This window comes from Orcinus orca, chromosome 5 (assembly GCF_937001465.1).
Source record: "Orcinus orca chromosome 5, mOrcOrc1.1, whole genome shotgun sequence".
Lineage (NCBI taxonomy): Eukaryota > Metazoa > Chordata > Mammalia > Artiodactyla > Delphinidae > Orcinus > Orcinus orca.
This window is the reverse complement of record NC_064563.1, coordinates 34,285,649-34,301,196: the sequence shown is the minus strand read 5'-3', so window position 1 is coordinate 34,301,196 and position 15,548 is coordinate 34,285,649.

Below are 15,548 nucleotides of genomic sequence, written 5' to 3'. Positions count from 1 at the left end.
CCCCCCTTTCTGAAAGCCTGCTCTGACAGATCCTCCTGGGCCCTCACCACACTGGGCCTCTCAACACCTCCATGTGTGAGGCCCAGGCCCCTGTCCATCCTGAGAATGAGGGCTGACTTCCAGCCCTGACTGGGTCCTCTCCACCTCCCCTCACGGTGGAGTTTGCAATTGCGAGATTCACTGGAAGGGACTGGGACAAGAAAACTTGGTAAGTTCAAAGAGCTGTTTACTAGCCAGGGACATGGTTAATTTTTAATAAAACCCTCCCCCAAAATGTGTGTATGTGTGTGTGATTTACTTGGAAGCCAAATATTGTGTTTCAAACACAGGAGTACCTCGTTTCAGTGTGCTATGCTTTACTGCACTTCACAGATACTGCATTTTTCACAGATTGAAGGTTTGTGGTAACCTTTCATTGAGCAAGTCTATCAATCAACACCATTTTTCCAGCCGCATTTGAGCACTTTCTGTCTCTGTGTCACGTTTTGGTAATTCTAGCAATATTTCAATTTTTTTTCATTTTTATTATATTTGTTATGGAAATGTGTGATTTTTGATGTTACTATTTCACAAAGATTATGACTTGCTGAAGGCTCAGATGATGAGCAATAGAGTATTTTTTAATTAAGGTGCGTACATTGTTATTTTAGACATAATGCTATTGCACGCTTAATAGACTGCAGTATACTGGAAACATAATTTTTATATGCCCTGGGAAACCAAAAAATTTGTGTGACTTGCTTTATTGCAATATTCACTTTATTGTGGTGGTCTGGAATTGAACCTGCAGTATCTTCAAGGTATTCCTGAAGTGATTGGCTAAGACAAATGAGAAAATAAGTCATTTGTGTCAAGTTAGGGGATATTTGGTCATCCAAGGACCACCTCACCAAGAGGAGCTATGGCCAAGATGCCGCTGTCCCGACTAGATACAATAGGTAGGAATTTTAGAAATAAAAAGAAACAGAGGAGAGGTACCCAGGTGGCCTCTTACCCTGTGGACAGCATTCTTCTTGGGAACACTTGGTGGAAGTGTGAGAGTGGGTGTGGGCATGTGCACTCCGGTTGCAAAATCAGGGAAAAGGTCGCATGGTACAGCTCTGTGTTTCAGGGGCATTTGTGGTGACACTGGACAAAATGCTGGGCAAACATCCTTGAGATGGTTGCAGAAAGGGGCCGGCTCAAGATGGCTGGAGTCAGGAGGTACATCTTGGATTGGGCAGGCCTGCTGCAGCCCTAAAAGGGACCCCCTGATTGTGTACCTCTGTGTTCCCGAGACAGAAGCGGGAGAGAGATCCTGAAACCTGGATGGGAAATTTACACACGTTTTTCTTCTTTTTCCCTTCTCTCTGCAAGGATGGAGGGCAGGGCCTCCCAGGCAGGCAGGGCAGGGCAGGGCCAGGGGCCTCAGTGGAACCCGCCTGGCTCTGCAGGGTGGTTGGGTAAGAGGGTCATCACAGCTCAGATGTGCCAGAGGCAGGTGTGCACAGGTGGGCACTGGGCTGGCCAGCCGGCTAACACACACACACACACACACACACACACACACACACACACACACACACACACACAGCAGGGGAAGAGAGGCTCGCCTAGTAAGCCAGTGCTTTCTACTTCCCAGCTTTGTCCGTCTCTGTCCACACTGCCTCCCTCTCCCTTAGCCCCCTCTCCCTGCAGGTAATGATTCTTCCCAGGTGAGAGGCTGGCTGGACCTGGAATCCTGCCCAGGAAAGATGCAGTGGTGACCCAGTTCTCAGAGTAAGCCAGGCTTGATGCCTTTGCTCAGGAGGGTGCAGCTCCCAGGGGTGTGGCTGCCTCATAGGCCTGTACGTGGCTTAGCAAGGGATCCAGGCACCCACACCCTCATCCCTGCTTAGCCTGGGCCTGGGCTCCGGTCTGGGTCTGTGCCTGTGACGTGGCCTCAGTCTGACCCTGCCACTGTTCCCCACTGCACCCAACAGGAAAAATAAAGGCGAGTTCTAAGCTAGACTCTAGCAGCCCAGGTCCCCCATGGAGCTGGGAAGGGAATGGTCCCCTTACTTCCCAAATGGTTGATAGGCGAAGGAGGGGCTCCAGGGCCCAGGGGGCAGCATCAAAGGAAGACTCTGCTAGTTGTGAAATCCTCCCTTCCAGCTTCCCCTGGACACTTCCTTTGACAGGTTATGGGACACAGGCTGCCCACCAGAATCTGGAGCAGGGAGCAAATTCACAGAAAGAGCCTGGACGTTGGGATGGAAGTTCCCATCTCCACTTCCAAGAGTCAAGCTGGGGGCCTTCTTCTCTTTGTCCTTTTGCAAGTCCCCGTGGCCCACTTTCTGCCCCCTTCTCGGCCCTCCCCCACCCCAGGTTTCCCCCTAAGTCTCTCCTTCCACCACCACCTCTCCTTCTATTCCAGGCATCAGGCCCGAATCTCCATCAGGCACTGGCTGTTTCACAGGGTCTATGTCTTTCGGGGGATTAATTCCTCCAGAGTTGGAGCATTTTGGAAATTAGGCCCCACAATGGTTGAGGTAAGAGGATGTTTTCCTAAAAAATGAAGGAGTCCTAACTTTCCAAACTGCACACACCCCTCAAACCCCTGGCCTCCATCCGTGCCCCTTGGCTTCTGATGCTTCTGCAGGCCCAAGGCTGAGATGATTCCTGTGGGCAGTGAAGTCCCCCTGGGGCAGGATCTCTGAACACTGCTCCCATTTCCCCTCCCTGCTCTGGGGTCTATAACTGCCCAGAATTTCCACTGGCCCAGCCCTGCAGACAGGTGTGTCCGGTGTATATTGTGAATAAACGGGGAAACTGCAGGAGTCCACTTTTCAATTTATTCTTATCTGAGCAGCCCTCAGGCTGGGGAAGGTGATGGGGATGGAGATCTCAGAACTGGCATATTTGAGGCAGTAAAGGAGGGAAGATCGTTTTGAAATATCAACGTAACCCCAGACACCGGTCTTTTCTGCAGAGCTACTTTGTACTGAGTGGGTACCGATTTGGTGTATGCTCACTGCTGCTGGAAAGAACCTCTGCTCTTGGCCAGAGGCCGCAGGGAATGTGAGGAGGCCCCAGGGTCTGCAGGGTTCCTTGAAGAAAAGAGCCTGGGGCAGGTTTCTGTGTCTGCTTGGGCAGGGCCCGTGTAATGGAAGAGTGCCCCCTAGTGAGACTCATCCCTGGCTGCTGGGGACAGCTCTACCCAGGGCTCCCAAGGTGGACCTGGGGTCCCAGAGCCGGCCAGCAGGGATGTTCGGGACAAGGTTTCATTCCAGGGACACGTATTTCCCAGGTCCCTCCAAGAATGGACTAATGGCTCCAGTTGTGTTTCAGAGCTTTCCTCGCATTTCAACCTCTCCTGGGCTTTCCCTTTTTCTTTAAGGAGATACCATCTTTAATACAAACAGTCTTACATCATTGACATCATTGGGAAAATACCTTTCATTTACTCACCCATTCACCCTTCCGTTCATCTCTTCTGTCTTCTATTTCATGTATTCATTCAACAAATATTTCCTGAGCATCTGCTCTAAGCCAGGCCCTCTGAATTGAAGGGGGTCTCCATCTTTGTGGAGGTCATGGATCACTGGGCACGGGAGAGAAAAGGCCAGTACACTGCAGAACATAAAGTTCTGGAGGCACAGGGAGGGAGTCAGGCAGGCTTCCACTAGGAGGTGGTCCTCAGGTTGGGCGCTAAAGGCCAAGATGGCCTGTGAGGTCTTCCCCAGCCTGGCATCTGGAGAACCCGCACTAGAAACACAGACCGAAGGGGGAGGTGTTGAGCCATTCACAGGTGGTTCCTGACCTCCAGTCACCCATACGTCCCTGTCCAGGAATGATCCTGGGTGGGAGGGACTACAAAGGGACACAAGGAAACTTTGGGGGAGTATGGTGTGCATATGCCCAAATTTATCAAATTGTGTACTTTTAATCAGCATTGTTTATTATAAGTCAAGTATACCTCCATAGAAAAGAAAAACATTTAAAAAAGTCAAATAGTAGTACAATGTAAAAAGCAGCACCCTGTGGTACTCTTCTCCCCACCAAATTTCATTCCAAAGAGACAACCACTTTCAAGTCTTTTAGATGTTCTGTTATTTACACCTAAATTTCTAAAAAATCTTCTTTTATTCCATGGTGTCTCTGTTTTAGGTACTGCCTATCTACTTCCTACTACTTCTTACTCACCGCATACACACACAGACACTTAAACACATACACACTTCTCCATCCTCCACATGGAAACATGACAGTTTGGTTAAATTACTATTCAGTGTTTATGTTATTGTGACTGTGTAAATATTGCTAAAAGCTGAATCACCTACTGTGCCATGAGTACACTTCCTTTCTTGTACAACTTTTGTTTTTCTTGGAGTTAAATATTTGCCTCATTTTTTCATTTTCTTGGCATGCTATATATTTAGCATTGATTTGTGCCCAAAGGGATAGACAGAACCCTAAAATTCTACTCAGTGAGGGTAGACCCACTGGCGTTCAATCAGGTCCATTTTGGCCTTGGCGTCATCCCTCCTGGAGAGTTGGGTGGGCTGCTCTCTAGTCCCACCAAACAGCTTTCATCCTGAGATCTCCCTTCATCTTCACCGTGGGTCCTCCCCTCACTTCTGTTTGGTTCCTTGTTTTCTGGATCCCTTGTCTTCATCTTCCTAAGAATAGAACTGTGGGAGGCAAATGTTTTTAACCATTTTATGTCTCAAAGTGTCTCTACTCTACCCTCATACACTATTGATGGTTGGCTGGGTATAAAATCCTAGGTTAGAAATAATTTTCCCTCTGTATTTTGACAGTGTTGTTTCATTTTCTTCTTGCTTCCAGTGTTGCCATCGAGGAAAATGATGTGATTCTGAGTAGTGATCTCTGGATAGAAACCATTTTCTCTCTGGAAGCTTTTAGCATTTTCTCAGCATGTCCGTTGTCCTGAAATTTCCCAGGGATATTTCTTTGCTCTGGGCCCTTGATGGGTCCATCATTCTGGCACTTCAGGTCCCTAAGCACTGGGAAATTTTCTCTTATGATTTTGTTGTTACTTTCCTCCAGTTTAACTGTTCTCTTTTTTGGAACACCAGTTGTTTGGATGTTAGAACTCCCAAAATTCTTCTCTAAGTTTTAAATGTTTTTTCCTGTTATCTTCATTTTTCTGGGAAATTTCCACCCCTTTATATTTCAACCCTTCCATATTTTGCTGTCATTTCTAATTTTCTAGAGATGTTCCTTACCCAGTGTTCTCTTTTATAACATCATCCTCTTGTTACATGAATTAACGATCTTCTCTTATCCCTCTGGAAGTGGTGATTATAATGAAAATTGTTTTTCTTACTGCCATCTCCACATTATCTCTGTTTCCTTGGAGTTCATTTTTTTCTGTTTGTTTGCTTTGGTCTGTGTTTTTCGTAGTTAAGGCTTCCCTCAAATGACTTTGATTCTTGGCTGTCTGGTCCTATTTAAGAGGGAGGTGGTTAACAGCTGAGGGAAGCCCCATGTGGATGCAGAGCCAGTTTCTTGGTGGGTCTCACAGATAAAGGATGGGATACGGTTTTGGCCCTGATGTGGAGGACCCCAAAATATCATAATATGTAGGTCGATTCCCTTGATCCAGTTTCCCAGTGACGGATCCTCTGAATTTCCTGCTGGAGGCTGGAAGCCTGGCTCCCTGTGTTTGGAGAGCCGAACAAGAAAAGGGAGCAGAAGGGGGTTGGGGAAGTGAGCTGCGCCAGACCCCAGGGCTCCGACCACAGCCTTCAGTCTCTAGACGCTGGAGGCTCCGTTTGCTAAGACTGTCTGAGGCTCCACTGACCTTGCTTCTTTCCCTCCCGGAACACTCAGCAGTGCGGGGAAAGCTAAAACCTCATCTATCTGCTTTCCCTTTTCCAGAATTTTGTTGACATTCCTCTCCTGCTCTCTCCTCCCCAGCCTTCTTTCGCTGAGGGGTTAGGCTTTTCCCTTTCAAGTCTGTCCTGTCTGGGAGGCGGGGCCTGGGGCGGAGCCAGGGTGAAGGTGCTGGTCTCTGCTTCCTCCCAGTTCGGCTGGACTGGGTCTCCTCCTGGTTTTTCTCACCGAGGTGGCTCATTCCACGCCATGTCGGGACTGGTGTGGGCACTTGGGGCAGGAAGCTGGCAAGCTCAGGGTTGTTGAGCTAGTTCTACAACTTCGGGGCTTGCTTTCCCTGCTGTGGTGGGCTGGGTCCCCGTACCTCCGCCCAGGATAAGCCGGGCTGGGGGTGCTTCCGTGACGCGAGCTGTCTGCGTGACGCACGCTCCGGGGTTCTGCCGCTCAGGCCCTGTACGGCTGCAGCTAGGACATCGGACAGGAAGACTTGAGGCTCGGGGTTTCGGAGCTGCAGCTCCAGGAAGTGGATGATTCTCCTTCAGACACCGCTTCGTCTTCCGAACTTGGGTCTCTGGGCGAAGGCTGGCCTGGAGCTGTCCTTGCTTCCCGTCTGACCCCTCTCCTCTTGGTGCATTCACAGGAGAGGGTGGTGGGGAGAACACCGCCTCTCCCAGGCCCAGCTTTGCTGCCTCCTGAGGGCCGAGTCTCTGGCTTTTCAGCCCTGTTGGAAATGTTCTGTTGTTCGAATGGGTAGGGGATGGAGAGTCACTTGGGAAACATCACAACATCTGGCTTAGTTCATGCAAGAGGCTCTCAGGGTGTGTTGTGTGGGTACTGGCCCTGTGGGGTGCTCCACGAGCAGTCAGGTGTGCCAGGGAGACTCCATAAACAGTATTCCTTCCTTAGAGATCCACGATGGCATCAACCTGTGTGGAGTCTGAAAAACATCTGCAGGAAAGAAACCATATCTTTGTTTAAGGCACCCACATGGGTGAGGACAGGCTGAAAGAAATTACACTGTCTGAAAAGGTATCAGGCAGTAGACAATTGGGAGTGTCCAGTGTATCATCCTGGTGGAAACTAAGGTGGCCGCAGAGTTGGAGACAGTGAAGAATGTAGCCCATATTTAGGCCAGTCCTTGGCTAAACTCTCCTGAAAGCCCAGTGGGTCTTGGCTTTCTGGCCTGCTTTTTCAGACCCTTTTGGCAAACTCCTCCCCAAAGCAGCCCAAATCCAAATGGCTGGTGCTGGAAGAGACACAGAATCTGGCCCTAGGACAAAGAAGTGATCTTGGAGAGGTACAGGGAGAGTGCTTCCTCTGAGGTCAGCAGAAATAAAAGGACATCAGCCGTGGGGAGGAGATGGTAGAAAGAGGGAGAGGCAGGGTCGTGGGTCAGGCAGATCAGTTATCATTATTTCTGGACAAGATCTTATATCTTAGTAAGATAAAATGTAATATAACATATATAAGAATATATATAATATATAACAAAATTCAACCTTTTTAACGTACAGTTTGATAGAGTTTGATAATTGTGTATGGTGGTATAACCACAATCACAATAAAGATTTAGATTTTTTCTATCTTTTTAAAGAGTTTCCTTGCACTGCTTTGCAGGCAGTTTCCTCCCTTGATCCCCAAGCCCCAATAACTGCGGGTCTGCTTTCTGTCACTACAGTTTTGCCTTTTCTAGAATTTTATTTTATTTTTAATTAAAAAAATTTTTTTTAGCTGCCTTGCGTGGCTTGCGGGATCTTAGTTCCCTGACCAGGGATTGAAGCCGCACCTTAGTCAGTGAAAGCACGGAGTCTTAACCACTGGACCGCCAGGGAATTCCCATAGAATTTTATATAAATAGAATCATTAATCATACAGCAGCAGTCTTTGGCATGTAGCTTAATTTCTTTCACTTAACATTATTCTTTTTAGATTCTTTCAACTTGTTGCCTGTATTAATATTCTGTTCCTTTTTTTATCAATGAGCAATATTCCAGAGTAGGGATGTACCACAGTTTGTTTGTCCTTTCATCAGTTGGTGGACATTTGGGTAGTTTCCAGTTTTGGGTTATTATAAATAAAGCTGCTATGAATATTCACATACAAGTCTTTGTGTGGACACACATTTTTATTTCCCTTGGGTGACCAGCCAGGAATGAAATTGCTGGGTATGTGGAAAGTGTGTGTATCTTGATAAGATACCACCACACTGTTTTCCAAAGTGCTGAACCATTTTACATACCCACCACGAATGTATGAGACATCCAGTTGCTCCACATCTGTCTACACTTGGTATTATCAGCCTTTAAAATTTTACCCATTCTAGTGGGTCCATGATGGTGTCTCATCATGATTTTAGTTTGCAACTCTCTGATGAATAGTGATGATGAGCATCTTTTCATATGCTTATTTGGCACTCATACGTCTTCTTTTATGAAGTGTCTGTTCAAATGTTTTGCCTGTGGCTTGCCTTTCCATTTGAGCTGGAGATGGACCACAAACTCTCTGCGTAACCTTGGGCAAGTGACTTAACTTCTCTAAGCCTTGGTTTCCTCATGTGTAAAATAAGAATAAAAATGGTATTTAACCATAAATTTGTTATGAGAATTAATTCATAGTAAGATAAGAAGTCTCCCTGGCACTGCCTGGGACAAAGTGGGCTATTGTTTCCAGGGGAAACTTGCTCTTCCAAGCATGAAGATGAGGTGACAACCACTGTAGAGATACCCATGGCCACTGCTAGTAAACTTGACAGATGACCTGGTGCCAGGCTACATGATTGTGGGCCTAGGAGAGGCTGGGTGGGCTCCATCTGGTATGTGTAGGGATACTCTAGGCCAGTGGCCTTGAAATATTTTCTCACATACACCTAGCACTTTTGAACATTTTTTGCTCTCTAGCATGCTTTTAAGTTAACATTTAAATTTATAGCAGAAGTTTAAATAGTTCCAACTGATGTGATTTTCAGTAAAAATGATATTTAAAAATAAGACTGCTCAATTGTTCTTTTAAATGTATCATATGGGCTCTAAATATTATCACAATTTGATACTCACCAATATGCTTTAGGGAAATAAAATTACATGAAAGATCTTTTTTTAAAAAATCAGAAATTCTAGTTAGTTCTTTTCTTCTTGAAATCGTATTTCTATTCTCTTTTCCACAGAAATTTTTCTCTTCTAGTATATTTTTATGCTAGAAAGTCTTTTAATGATCCCTCCTTGTTCCTCTCTTCAATAAAAATATAAATTAAACTTTTTAAAAAATTATATTTTTATTGAAGGGGTAAAGTAGGAATTTGGGATTAACAGACACACACTACTATATATAAAATAAACAACAAGAACCTACTGTATAACACAGTGAACTATATTCAATATCTTGTAATAGCCTATAATGGAAAAGAATCTGATAAAGAATATGTATATATGAATAACTGAATCACTTTGCTGTACACCTGAAACATTGGAAACCAACTATACTTCAATTAAAAAACTTCCAAAAATAATTTGAAACATTTAAAAATTGTCTGTGATTGTAAGGCTCTAGGAATTAAACATTTCTATCCTGAATTGAGTTATTATTGCAATTATTATTAGTGTACAATTGATCAAAACAAAACATATTACACATTTTGAAAAATAATTATTAAACAAAGTAACATTTTGTTGGAAATCTATTTCTCAATGATATGGATGGGGTGTGTGTTAAATGTCCTCTTGTTTGGGATTCTGGCCCTGGGTGGGGCAATGCACGTGAGCGAGACTGCTTCGCCCTGTGGAGAGGGTGAGGCTGAGAGTGGGGATGGGAAGGAGTCCAGCAGGACACCTCTATCACAGGACTCCCAGGTAGACCAGTTTTAAGAGGTTGTACAAGTAAACTGAAGATCAGGAAACCGGTTCTGTTAAAACACTGGTGCCCTCATAGTCCTTGGCAAGTCCATAGACACCCCGGGAATGTGCACCAGTTTGCAGCATGCCAATGTAGGTTACACAGAGGACTGTTTGGCCTGTGTCCCATGCCAATGATGCAGACATCTGATGCATAGGGTGAGTGTGTGTCTGGAGGTGAGTGGGGCATGAGTATGGGGTATGAGGTGTCTATAAGGAGGCAATGGACCAGTAACACACAAGCAGAATAAATAAATAATGCACAATAAAATGCTTGGTGTATTTTATCAATGTTGCCTCCTCAGCAAAGCAAATGGCAACACATTTTCCCCCCAGAAATTTTTTTTTTTTTTTTATGCGGTACGCGGGCCTCTTACTGTTGTGGCCTCTCCCGTTGTGGAGCACAGGCTCGGGACGCGCAGGCTCAGCGGCCATGGCTCACAGGCCCAGCTGCTCCGCGGCATGTGGGGTTTTCCCGGACTGGGGCACGAACCCATGTCCCCTGCATCGGCAGGCGGACTCTCAACCACTGCGCCACCAGGGAAGCCCGAAATGTTTGTTTTCTATGCATAGAAAAAGAATTCATATTGAATTGAATTCACTGATATAAAAGGCAACTTAATCTAAGTAGCTTTTTTTTAAGAGAAAGGTAGCTGTGGTGGTTAATTTTATGTGTTCACTTGCCTAGGCTGTTGTGCCCAGCTGTCTGGTCAGACACCAGTCTAGATGTTGCTGTGAGGGTGTTTTGAAGATGTGATTAACATTGAAATCAGTAGACTTGGAGTAAAGCAGACTGCCCTCCATAATGTGGGTGGGCCTCATCCAATCAGCTGAAGACCTTAAGAGAAAAGATTGAGAACCCCAGAAAAGGAAGGAATTCTGCTTCCAGACTGCCTTCAGACTCAAGGGGCAACATCAAATCTTACTGGAATTTCCAACCTGCCTCCCCTACAGATTTTGGACTTGTCAACCTCCACAATTGTGTGAGCCAATTCCTTACAATCAGTCAATCTCTCTCGCTCTCTCTCTCTCTCTCTCACTCTCTCCCTCCACACACACATCTTATAGGTTCTGTTTTTCTGGAGAACCCTGACTAATACAGTAACCAATGTTATATTCATTGGATTTTCAGATTACACACAACCTGCCCTGGGATTTTTGTGAGAAAAGAATAAATTTCTTGTTTTTTAAATTGCCGCAACTTGGGGTTTATTTATTATTGCTGCCTAGTCCACAGTAATACACAAGTCTACTATGTGCTGGACACCGTCTGGGGATAATATTCACCTCAAGTTGTTTTTTTTTTTTGTGAGAGTTTAATGAAATCTTATCTGCGGGAGAGTGGTTTGGCTGCACAGGGTCTCTCGTGAGGTTGCAGCCAAGACACTGGTGGGGCTGAAGTCCTCTGAGATATTGACTGAGGCTGGAGAATCGACTCCCAAGGTGGCTCACTCGCATGGGTAGCAAGTCGGCGACCCAAGTCCTCAGACCCTCTCCTCTTGGTCTCTCCTTTGAACATGCATCTCCTGGGGATACCCTGAGTATCTCCTTTCTTTGCCTGGGAGACCCAATGTATCCTTAAGGACTCAGCTTGGTGATTACTGGGAGGAAGTCTACCGACTTCTTGAAAAAGTCAACTGCCTACTGGGAGGGATTCCATTCTTTAAGTTTCTAAACAGTTTCACTGCCAGCTTTTACGCTGACATGTCTGAACACTTTGTGCCATTGCTTTCCTTCTACAGGCACCACTGGTGTCATGAGTGTGGTCCTCTGGCGCAGCCTTGAGCTCAGCTGCAGGCATTGTCATCTGCATCTGCAGTAGGTGCAGGTTTGGAAGAGCCCCCTGAGCTCTCTCCATAGCCTCCTATCCCCATTGAGGTGGAGTTGGCCCCTCCTACCTGGTCCCCTGTACATGTACAGACCTCTCTCTCCACACTCAGAAGAGCAGCCAGTGAGCTTGTTCCCATGACCATCTTCTCACTGGACACCTTACAAAGGCAGGGACACGGGTCTTACTCATGTCTTGGCACCTGGCACTTAGGAGGTGCCTAGTAAATGCCCATTTCTCTCCAGCGCTACTAATTTTACCCTAGTCCACACCACTGCCCCCTCTCTCCTGGCTCTGCAATCGTGTCCTCACTCATTTCCCTGCTTCCACGACTGCCCCCTTCAAACTATTCTCCCCACCACAGCTGGGGTGATCTTTTAGAAACACGACTTAGATCACAGTAGCTCCTTTCCTGAAAAACTTGGTCAGGCATTCGGAATGACATCAGAGTCTTTTCTGCGTGGCCCCTCTCGGCTCTGCTGCCCCGTCTCCCTGGAGCTCACAGTGCTCCAGCCGCACTGGCCTTTTATCCCTCACGCTGGGGTCTTTGAGCCTGCAGCTCCCACCACCTGGAACACTTCTGCTCCGCCTCTGCCCATGGCTGGTCCCTTCTCTTCCTTCATGTCTGATCTCAAATATCACCTCCTCAGAGAGGCTGTCCCTGACCACCCAACTGAAAACACCCCTACCTGCCATGCTTTCCAGCACACCTTGCTTCTTGTTCTCTTTACAATGGAACAGCGATTCCATTACCACCTAATATTTTGTGCGTTAGATTGTTTCCTCATTGTCAGTCTTCCCCCAGTGACAAGTAAACCTGATGAGGAAGGATTGTCTTTCTTCACTGCTTTATTCTCAGTGCCAAGCACGGTGCCTGGCACAAAATAGTTAAATTATAAATATTTATTGGATCAATGCATACAAAGAAGAAAGGGAAAGAGGAAAAGAAGAAAGGAAGAAGACAGAGGGCAGACTAAAAGATCAGAAAGGGAAAATTGGGGAGAGGGGAGGGGAGAGAAAGACCATATGACAGTGGCTAAGAGCCAGGGCTGGGAATTCCCTGGCGGTCCAGTGGTTAGGACTCCATGCTTTCACTGCCGAGGGCCCGGGTTCAATCGAGAAAAGAACCAGGGCTTTGCATCAGCAGAATCTTGAGCGTGTGACCATCTCATTTCTGTCTCAGCCCCCTCGTCTATGAAATGGAGTTTCCCTCACTGGGCTGTGGTGAGGACCAACCACTTGATAAACGGGAGGGAGAGAAAAGAGAGAGAACTTTGGGTCTCCTCTCATGCGTACTCACTTGGGAACTCTATCTCCATTCAGGGGAGTGGAGCGCTGAGGAGCATCCCGCTGCTCAGACGTCTTCATGTCCTGGCACACACTGGCGTCCGGCTCCTGGTGGCTGAGATGTCCTGTTTACAACGAGCAGATTAGAGGGACTGAGCAGGCTCCAGCTGGGGTTCCCCAGGAGAGCTAATGTCCCCTGCACATTCCAGACCCCTCCCTTTGGGTCGGGGCCTATAAAAGTGTCTGCCCCTCAGCCTCATTTCCATGAGGAGCAAGGGCCTAGCAAGGAAGGTCCAGGGGAGCAGCTGGATGGGGCAATGGGGTCGAGGGGTGGGATGGGGCCTAGGTGAAGGCAGAGCCCCTGGTCTCTGCAGCTGCAAAGCCCTTAATGCTAAGACCTGGCCCTTTGTCCCCTGCACCTGCGCTGCCACCGGGCCCCTGGAACCACAGAACCCATCTCAATGCTCCAGTCAGAGGAGGAGGGAAACGCTCAGCTCAGGCTTCCAAGGGGGGCCAAGACTTCCTAGTGTTCCCTTCTCTTTACTTCTTCTGCATTCTCTGTAGCCCCTGCCCTTCCCCCGATGTCGGCCTGAGGTCGGCCCTGGAAATTGGATGGGTGGGTTTCTGAGGTGCTGAGGGCATCAACGAGGGAAGCTTCCCTCCCCATTTACTAGCTTTGCCACCTTTAGCCAAAAGATGAACCTCCTTCTCGTCTTGTGTAAAACGAGCATCACAACAGAACCCATCTCATACATAGGGCTGTTCTGAGCATTAAATGGAATGATCTTTCTAATGGCATCCAGAATGCATGTAATAATTACCCTCACCACAGAGCAGTTCTGTAAATCCTCACCTTACACTACTTTGCAGTGGGACCTCCCACATGCTCGATTGCCCCTCCCTAAGACTTAAGGGCAGTTCCGAAGCAAGCAGCGCCCTCAGCCAAAGCCATCCAGGAAGACAAGTTGTATGTTTCTGGAATCTTTCCTCTGGCTTTGTCATGAGTGGGTTGAAACATTTTGCCCATGTCTTTTGTCTCCTACTTTCTCCATTCAGATCTTTTATCAAACATCACCTCTCAGTATGACCTTCCCTAATCATACTGAATAATCATTATTTAAGTTGCAACCTGGACTTCCCTGGTGGCACAGTGGTTAAGAATCCGCCTGCCAATGCAGGGGACATGGGTTCGAGCCCTGGATCTGGGAAGATCCCACGTGCTGCAGAACAACTAAGCCCGTGCGTTACAACTACTCAGTAGTTACAACTACTGAGCCGGTGCTCTAGAGCCTGCGAGCCACAACTGCTGAGCCCGCGAGCCACAACTACTGAGCCCATGTGCCACAACTACTGAAGCCTGCGCACTTAGACCCCATCTCTGCAACAAGAGAAGCCACCGCAATGAGAAGCACGTGTACCACAACGAAGAGTAGCCCCTGCTTGCCACAACTAGAAAAAGCCCACGTGCAGCAACGAAGACCCAACGCAGCCAAAAATAAGTAAATAATAAAATAAATTAATTAAAAAAAAATTGCAACCTACCCCATTCCCTGTTCTCTTTCCTCCACTGTTTCTCTCCATCAACTTATTACCATTCTATATGCAATTGATCTCACTTATGTATTTGCTTATTGCTTCTCTCCCACACTAGAATGTAAACTGCAAGAAGCCATGGAGTTTTGTCTGTTTTGTTCGTTGCTGCATCCCTGCTGGCTAGAACAATGTTTGGCACATAGAAGATGCTCTATAATTATTTGGTAAATGGATGCAATGAACTCATGGACATTTGTTTTTGCCATGGGAAGATCCATGTTGTTTTATGATTGTTGGCTGCCTACAAGAAATCACTTTCCCCTCCTAACTCATTTAAGTTGCTTATACCCCATAGCAACATCCCTCTGGGTATGAGAGATAGGCACTTATGGGGCATTCCTGTGGCTGGCCCCAATCCATTAAACTCCCCTGCAGTCTGATTCTTCCAAATGGTCTAAGTTACATTGTGCTCATTAGAGGTTTTGCATGGTACACAACCCAGTGGTTTTAATTGGTTTAAGGTTAGTATCTGACACTCAAAGGGTTTTGCAGATGTAATATCCTCAACCTTGTGTATCAGGAACTGTGCTTAGCCACAAGCATTGGACACCACACACAGAGTGGTTTAAACTTTAAAAAGTTAGGGATTTGTTTTTCTTTCATAAAGCATGAAGCTGGAGGTGTGTTGTCTAGGGCTGGTATGGTAGCTCCACAGCATCTTTAGTGTCCCAGCCTCCTTTTTTCTTTCTGCTCATCCATCCTCTGCCCACAGCTTCTAGACTCAGCCTCGTGGTTGTAAGATGGCCACTGAGGCTCCAGCAATCAAGTCAGTCTCCCAATAATTAAGAGGGTTAAGGCTAAGGGGAGCAAGGCAAAGGGGTGCATGCTCCCTAAGTCAGCCTTCCTTTGAAATAATCTGATAATCTTTGATCTTAATTGGAGCATTTAGCCCATTTATTGAATATATTTAATAAAGTTACTAATATCTTTGAGTTTAAATCCATCATCTCACTATTAGTGTTTTATTTGTTTCACTTGTTTTTTGTTTTCTTTTTCCTCCTTTTTTACTTTCTAAACACTTTTTATTATTCCATCCATTTAACTTATTAGTTACATATTCTTGTATTATTTTTTAGTGGTCACTCTGGAGATTATAATATGTACCTTTGACTTATTAAAGTTTAATATAAATT